Raw genomic sequence first — 7,500 nt, forward strand, 5'->3', positions numbered from 1 at the left:
TCTACCACTGAGCTACATCCCCTTTTTGTTCTTTGGCCTACATCTCTACCATAAATACCCGAAGCTTTGCTTAATGATACAGCCAATCAATAGGTTGACTTGCACTAGGCCATCCTAGTGCGAGATGCAGATACTTGGCCTGCCTGCTAGTAGCAGAGGTGGTGAACTGGTGCGGCAGAATTCAAACATGGAGAGGGGGATCCAATGGATTTCTAGTGCATCAGCTTAACCGCTTGGCCAGGACAATGGTGCTTTTCGACCTCAACTCTATCAGTTGTCCGAACAGTAATAGACTGCAACGTTTGAGGTTGTGTGATCACATTTTGAAATAGTCTTACACTCTTGACAACTGCTTGCTTTGATCACATCTTAGTGATCGGACCTCAGCACTCCTACATGGGAAGCTGTACAGATGGGCCGATTACTTCAATTGTATGTGTGTGCAAGCGATACATGTAGCTTTGCTTAACGATACAAGGGAGAAATGCGGTTATTGACTGGCACTACGGCATAACACTGTGTAGGGAAATTGTGTACCTGCCGATGGAAGCACTGGCCAACAGCTGTCAGCAGGCCTCAATCATCGTGACACAAGAAACGTTTTTGCCTTCTGTGGCCGTCAGCACTTGGTGCATAACTGCACCCTTCTCAAATTACCGTGTTAAACAGCACTAGCGTATGGAAACCTATGCACTGATTACCCTGCAACCGTTGACGGCAGGATTCGAACCTGCGCGGGGAGACCCCAATGGATTTCTAGTCCATCGCCTTAACCACTCGGCCACGACAACACATGCGGCGTAGTTTCAATTCTCTCGGTTGTTCGAACAGTAGCAGTCTGCAACATTCTCGTGGCGGAAAGAATTGCATGACCTAATTTCGATCAAATTTCCGCTCGCCAAAACTTTCGTGGATAATGGATTGGAGATGCCGGGGATTGAACCCGGGGCCTCATACATGCAAAGCATGCGCTCTACCACTGAGCTACATCCCCTTACAACACAAGATAGTACATTTTAAACCTGCGTCAGGAGACGCTTTGGGTTTTCTCGTCCATGGCATTCAGCACTTGAACATGACAACTACTGGTCTTCAGATCTATCAGACCTTTGAAGATTAACATCTCATGTCGGGAGAGCATGGTGTTAAAAACATTGGATGCTTGGACCTCATCCAGATAAGGCCAGGGATTGAAGATGTCGCCTCCTACATGCTAAGATTGACATATTTGCACTCAATTCACGCAGTGTCACCGTACGATGTGGCCATGCGTTGACGGAACTCGGGAATGGAAAAAGTTGCACAGGTGCAACCGTTGTCGGCAGGATTCGAACCTGCGCGGGGAGACCCCAATGGATTTCTAGTCCATCGCCTTAACCACTCGGCCACGACAACACACCGACGTCAATTTCAAGTCTCTGAGTTGCTCGAACACTAAGAGTGTGGAACATTTAGGGTAGGTTGCTTGATCTAATTTTGAAATAGTCTTCAATTCATGACAGAAGCGTGCTTGGATCACATCTCGGAGATGGCAGGGATTGAACCTCAGGCCTTCTACATGAGAAGCATACGCTCTGCCGTTGAGAAACATCCCTTGTGTTACTTCAGTCGTACATCTGTACAACCGATTCCTGAAGCTTTGCTTAACGATAGAAGGGACAAATAGGTCATCGACTGGCACTAGGGTATCGTACATTTCATAGAGACTGGGAGTTGAACCCAGGGTGTCCTATTTACAAGACAGGTGCTTTGACCAGCTAAGCCGCAGTACCACTTTTGATTTGTTCACTTGAGACACCAATGAAATATGTCTCATGTAGCGCGACCCGCTCATGTGTGAAGCCATCAGAACTGGCATCTAAAGGGATTCCAATTGAGTGGGGTACTTACATAACACAACGTACTGCTGTGATTAGAACCCTGCATCTTCTGTTGACTAGACAGTCACTATGACCAGCCAAGCCACAGCACCACTCTCAGTTCAACAGAAATGCTTCAGCAAACGATTGAGAATACAACGAAAGAGGCCTGCACTACCATGACATGTTTCTGTTGATCCTTTAAACAGCATAACGCATTACTGTTTAAACATTCATTAAACAGTAAATTTCAGCAATGTCACGTGATCGGATAATTGTTTACCTCTACAACTGACATAAACGTCGTTTTTCTCTCCCTGTATTGTGGAGATGCCGGGGATTGAACCCGGGGCCTCATACATGCGAAGCATGCGCTCTACCACTGAGCTACATCCCCTTTTTGTTCTTTGGCCTACATCTCTACCATAAATACCCGAAGCTTTGCTTAATGATACAGCCAATCAATAGGTTGACTTGCACTAGGCCATCCTAGTGCGAGATGCAGATACTTGGCCTGCCTGCTAGTAGCAGAGGTGGTGAACTGGTGCGGCAGAATTCAAACATGGAGAGGGGGATCCAATGGATTTCTAGTGCATCAGCTTAACCGCTTGGCCAGGACAATGGTGCTTTTCGACCTCAACTCTATCAGTTGTCCGAACAGTAATAGACTGCAACGTTTGAGGTTGTGTGATCACATTTTGAAATAGTCTTACACTCTTGACAACTGCTTGCTTTGATCACATCTTAGTGATCGGACCTCAGCACTCCTACATGGGAAGCTGTACAGATGGGCCGATTACTTCAATTGTACGTGTGTGCAAGCGATACATGTAGCTTTGCTTAACGATACAAGGGAGAAATGCGGTTATTGACTGGCACTACGGCATAACACTGGGTAGGGAAATTGTGTACCTGCCGATGGAAGCACTGGCCAACAGCTGTCAGCAGGCCTCAATCATCGTGACACAAGAAACGTTTTTGCCTTCTGTGGCCGTCAGCACTTGGTGCATAACTGCACCCTTCTCAAATTACCGTGTTAAACAGCACTAGCGTATGGAAACCTATGCACTGATTACCCTGCAACCGTTGACGGCAGGATTCGAACCTGCGCGGGGAGACCCCAATGGATTTCTAGTCCATCGCCTTAACCACTCGGCCACGACAACACATGCGGTGTAGTTTCAATTCTCTCGGTTGTTCGAACAGTAGCAGTCTGCAACATTCTCGTGGCGGAAAGAATTGCATGACCTAATTTCGATCAAATTTCCGCTCGCCAAAACTTTCGTGGATAATGGATTGGAGATACCGGGGATTGAACCCGGGGCCTCATACATGCAAAGCATGCGCTCTACCACTGAGCTACATCCCCTTACAACACAAGATAGTACATTTTAAACCTGCGTCAGGAGACGCTTTGGGTTTTCTCGTCCATGGCATTCAGCACTTGGACATGACAACTACTGGTCTTCAGATCTATCAGACCTTTGAAGATTAACATCTCATGTCGGGAGAGCATGGTGTTAAAAACATTGGATGCTTGGACCTCATCCAGAAAAGGCCAGGGATTGAAGATGTCGCCTCCTACGTGCTAAGATTGACATATTTGCACTCAATTCACGCAGTGTCACCGTACGATGTGGCCATGCGTTGACGGAACTCGGGAATGGAAAAAGTTGCACAGGTGCAACCGTTGTCGGCAGGATTCGAACCTGCGCGGGGAGACCCCAATGGATTTCTAGTCCATCGCCTTAACCACTCGGCCACGACAACACACCGACATCAGTTTCCAGTCTCTGAGTTGCTCGAACACTAAGAGTGTGGAACATTTAGGGTAGGTTGCTTGATCTAATTTTGAAATAGTCTTCAATTCATGACAGAAGCGTGCTTGGATCACATCTCGGAGATGGCAGGGATTGAACCTCAGGCCTTCTACATGAGAAGCATACGCTCTGCCGTTGAGAAACATCCCTTGTGTTACTTCAGTCGTACATCTGTACAACCGATTCCTGAAGCTTTGCTTAACGATAGAAGGGACAAATAGGTCATCGACTGGCACTAGGGTATCGTACATTTCATAGAGACTGGGAGTTGAACCCAGGGTGTCCTATTTACAAGACAGGTGCTTTGACCAGCTAAACCGCAGTACCACTTTTGATTTGTTCACTTGAGACACCAATGAAATATGTCTCATGTAGCGCGACCCGCTCATGTGTGAAGCCATCAGAACTGGCATCTAAAGGGATTCCAATTGAGTGGGGTACTTACATAACACAACGTACTGCTGTGATTAGAACCCTGCATCTTCTGTTGACTAGACAGTCACTATGACCAGCCAAGCCACAGCACCACTCTCAGTTCAACAGAAATGCTTCAGCAAACGATTGAGAATACAACGAAAGAGGCCTGCACTACCATGACATGTTTCTGTTGATCCTTTAAACAGTATAACGCATTACTGTTTAAACATTCATTAAACAGTAAATTTCAGCAATGTCACGTGATCGGATAATTGTTTACCTCTACAACTGACATATACGTCGTTTTTCTCTCCCTGTATTGTGGAGATGCCGGGGATTGAACCCGGGGCCTCATACATGCGAAGCATGCGCTCTACCACTGAGCTACATCCCCTTTTTGTTCTTTGGCCTACATCTCTACCATAAATACCCGAAGCTTTGCTTAATGATACAGCCAATCAATAGGTTGACTTGCACTAGGCCATCCTAGTGCGAGATGCAGATACTTGGCCTGCCTGCTAGTAGCAGAGGTGGTGAACTGGTGCGGCAGAATTCAAACATGGAGAGGGGGATCCAATGGATTTCTAGTGCATCAGCTTAACCGCTTGGCCAGGACAATGGTGCTTTTCGACCTCAACTCTATCAGTTGTCCGAACAGTAATAGACTGCAACGTTTGAGGTTGTGTGATCACATTTTGAAATAGTCTTACACTCTTGACAACAGCTTGCTTTGATCACATCTTAGTGATCAGACCTCAGCACTCCTACATGGGAAGCTGTACAGATGGGCCGATTACTTCAATTGTACGTGTGTGCAAGCGATACATGTAGCTTTGCTTAACGATACAAGGGAGAAATGCGGTTATTGACTGGCACTACGGCATAACACTGTGTAGGGAAATTGTGTACCTGCCGATGGAAGCACTGGCCAACAGCTGTCAGCAGGCCTCAATCATCGTGACACAAGAAACGTTTTTCCCTTCTGTGGCCGTCAGCACTTGGTGCATAACTGCACCCTTCTCAAATTAACGTGTTAAACAGCACTAGCGTATGGAAACCTATGCACTGATTACCCTGCATCCGTTGACGGCAGGATTCGAACCTGCGCGGGGAGACCCCAATGGATTTCTAGTCCATCGTCTTAACCACTCGGCCACGACAACACATGCGGTGTAGTTTCAATTCTCTCGGTTGTTCGAACAGTAGCAGTCTGCAACATTTTCGTGGCGGAAAGTATTGCATGACCTAATTTCGATCAAATTTCCGCTCGCCTAAACTTTCGTGGATAATGGATTGGAGATGCCGGGGATTGAACCCGGGGCCTCATACATGCAAAGCATGCGCTCTACCACTGAGCTACATCCCCTTACAACACAAGATAGTACATTTTGAACCTGCGTCAGGAGACGCTTTGGGTTTTCTCGTCCATGGCATTCAGCACTTGGACATGACAACTACTGGTCTTCAGATCTATCAGACCTTTGAAGATTAACATCTCATGTCGGGAGAGCATGGTGTTAAAAACATTGGATGCTTGGACCTCATCCAGAAAAGGCCAGGGATTGAAGATGTCGCCTCCTACATGCTAAGATTGACATATTTGCACTCAATTCACGCAGTGTCACCGTACGATGTGGCCATGCGTTGACGGAACTCTGGAATGGACTAAGTTGCACAGGTGCAACCGTTGTCGGCAGGATTCGAACCTGCGCGGGGAGACCCCAATGGATTTCTAGTCCATCGCCTTAACCACTCGGCCACGACAACACACCGACGTCACTTTCAAGTCTCTGAGTTGCTCGAACACTAAGAGTGTGGAACATTTAGGGTAGGTTGCTTGATCTAATTTTGAAATAGTCTTCAATTCATGACAGAAGCGTGCTTGGATCACATCTCGGAGATGGCAGGGATTGAACCTCAGGCCTTCTACATGAGAAGCATACGCTCTGCCGTTGAGAAACATCCCTTGTGTTACTTCAGTCGTACATCTGTACAACCGATTCCTGAAGCTTTGCTTAACGATAGAAGGGACAAATAGGTCATCGACTGGCACTAGGGTATCGTACATTTCATAGAGACTGGGAGTTGAACCCAGGGTGTCCTATTTACAAGACAGGTGCTTTGACCAGCTAAGCCGCAGTACCACTTTTGATTTGTTCACTTGAGACACCAATGAAATATGTCTCATGTAGCGCGACCCGCTTATGTGTGAAGCCATCAGAACTGGCATCTAAAGGGATTCCAATTGAGTGGGGTACTTGCATAACACAACGTACTGCTGTGATTAGAACCCTGCATCTTCTGTTGACTAGACAGTCACTATGACCAGCCAAGCCACAGCACCACTCTCAGTTCAACAGAAATGCTTCAGCAAACGATTGAGAATACAACGAAAGAGGCCTGCACTACCATGACATGTTTCTGTTGATCCTTTAAACAGTATAACGCATTACTGTTTAAACATTCATTAAACAGTAAATTTCAGCAATGTCACGTGATCGGATAATTGTTTACCTCTACAACTGACATAAACGTCGTTTTTCTCTCCCTGTATTGTGGAGATGCTGGGGATTGAACCCGGGGCCTCATACATGCGAAGCATGCGCTCTACCACTGAGCTACATCCCCTTTTTGTTCTTTGGCCTACATCTCTACCATAAATACCCGAAGCTTTGCTTAATGATACAGCCAATCAATAGGTTGACTTGCACTAGGCCATCCTAGTGCGAGATGCAGATACTTGGCCTGCCTGCTAGTAGCAGAGGTGGTGAACTGGTGCGGCAGAATTCAAACATGGAGAGGGGGATCCAATGGATTTCTAGTGCATCAGCTTAACCGCTTGGCCAGGACAATGGTGCTTTTCGACCTCAACTCTATCAGTTGTCCGAACAGTAATAGACTGCAACGTTTGAGGTTGTGTGATCACATTTTGAAATAGTCTTACACTCTTGACAACTGCTTGCTTTGATCACATCTTAGTGATCGGACCTCAGCACTCCTACATGGGAAGCTGTACAGATGGGCCGATTACTTCAATTGTACGTGTGTGCAAGCGATACATGTAGCTTTGCTTAACGATACAAGGGAGAAATGCGGTTATTGACTGGCACTACGGCATAACACTGTGTAGGGAAATTGTGTACCTGCCGATGGAAGCACTGGCCAACAGCTGTCAGCAGGCCTCAATCATCGTGACACAAGAAACGTTTTTGCCTTCTGTGGCCGTCAGCACTTGGTGCATAACTGCACCCTTCTCAAATTACCGTGTTAAACAGCACTAGCGTATGGAAACCTATGCACTGATTACCCTGCAACCGTTGACGGCAGGATTCGAACCTGCGCGGGGAGACCCCAATGGATTTCTAGTCCATCGCCTTAACCACTCGGCCACGACAACACATGCG

The 7,500-nt window shown here is 46.8% G+C and overlaps 14 non-coding genes across 14 annotated transcripts in view; all 14 read right to left on the reverse strand.

The window, feature by feature from the left end:
* The window catches only part of AC3HAE_009781 (transfer RNA alanine (anticodon CGC)), a 72-nt gene extending 50 nt beyond the window's left edge, over positions 1 to 22 (reverse strand). Inside the window, exon 1 of the tRNA in view lies at positions 1 to 22. This exon is cut by the window's left edge and continues 50 nt beyond it. This is a non-coding gene — a tRNA (tRNA-Ala).
* A 687-nt stretch (positions 23 to 709) lies between these two features.
* AC3HAE_009782 (transfer RNA serine (anticodon AGA)) lies at positions 710 to 791 on the reverse strand. Its single transcript has one exon. It is a non-coding gene; the product is annotated as a tRNA-Ser (tRNA).
* A 131-nt stretch (positions 792 to 922) lies between these two features.
* On the reverse strand, positions 923 to 994 carry AC3HAE_009783 (transfer RNA alanine (anticodon UGC)). Its single transcript has one exon. It is a non-coding gene; the product is annotated as a tRNA-Ala (tRNA).
* Positions 995 to 1,313: 319 nt separating this feature from the next.
* AC3HAE_009786 (transfer RNA serine (anticodon AGA)) lies at positions 1,314 to 1,395 on the reverse strand. The gene has a single exon. It is a non-coding gene; the product is annotated as a tRNA-Ser (tRNA).
* A 789-nt stretch (positions 1,396 to 2,184) lies between these two features.
* On the reverse strand, positions 2,185 to 2,256 carry AC3HAE_009787 (transfer RNA alanine (anticodon CGC)). The gene has a single exon. It is a non-coding gene; the product is annotated as a tRNA-Ala (tRNA).
* A 687-nt stretch (positions 2,257 to 2,943) lies between these two features.
* AC3HAE_009788 (transfer RNA serine (anticodon AGA)) lies at positions 2,944 to 3,025 on the reverse strand. The gene has a single exon. It is a non-coding gene; the product is annotated as a tRNA-Ser (tRNA).
* A 131-nt stretch (positions 3,026 to 3,156) lies between these two features.
* On the reverse strand, positions 3,157 to 3,228 carry AC3HAE_009789 (transfer RNA alanine (anticodon UGC)). Its single transcript has one exon. It is a non-coding gene; the product is annotated as a tRNA-Ala (tRNA).
* A 319-nt stretch (positions 3,229 to 3,547) lies between these two features.
* Positions 3,548 to 3,629, reverse strand: AC3HAE_009790 (transfer RNA serine (anticodon AGA)). The gene has a single exon. It is a non-coding gene; the product is annotated as a tRNA-Ser (tRNA).
* A 789-nt stretch (positions 3,630 to 4,418) lies between these two features.
* AC3HAE_009791 (transfer RNA alanine (anticodon CGC)) lies at positions 4,419 to 4,490 on the reverse strand. Its single transcript has one exon. It is a non-coding gene; the product is annotated as a tRNA-Ala (tRNA).
* Positions 4,491 to 5,177: 687 nt separating this feature from the next.
* AC3HAE_009792 (transfer RNA serine (anticodon AGA)) lies at positions 5,178 to 5,259 on the reverse strand. Its single transcript has one exon. It is a non-coding gene; the product is annotated as a tRNA-Ser (tRNA).
* A 131-nt stretch (positions 5,260 to 5,390) lies between these two features.
* AC3HAE_009793 (transfer RNA alanine (anticodon UGC)) lies at positions 5,391 to 5,462 on the reverse strand. The gene has a single exon. It is a non-coding gene; the product is annotated as a tRNA-Ala (tRNA).
* Positions 5,463 to 5,781: 319 nt separating this feature from the next.
* AC3HAE_009794 (transfer RNA serine (anticodon AGA)) lies at positions 5,782 to 5,863 on the reverse strand. The gene has a single exon. It is a non-coding gene; the product is annotated as a tRNA-Ser (tRNA).
* A 789-nt stretch (positions 5,864 to 6,652) lies between these two features.
* AC3HAE_009795 (transfer RNA alanine (anticodon CGC)) lies at positions 6,653 to 6,724 on the reverse strand. Its single transcript has one exon. It is a non-coding gene; the product is annotated as a tRNA-Ala (tRNA).
* Positions 6,725 to 7,411: 687 nt separating this feature from the next.
* AC3HAE_009798 (transfer RNA serine (anticodon AGA)) lies at positions 7,412 to 7,493 on the reverse strand. Its single transcript has one exon. It is a non-coding gene; the product is annotated as a tRNA-Ser (tRNA).
* Positions 7,494 to 7,500: the final 7 nt, after the last annotated feature.

Source organism: Micromesistius poutassou, assembly GCF_964030765.1.
Source record: "Micromesistius poutassou genome assembly, chromosome: 2".
Taxonomy (NCBI): domain Eukaryota; kingdom Metazoa; phylum Chordata; class Actinopteri; order Gadiformes; family Gadidae; genus Micromesistius; species Micromesistius poutassou.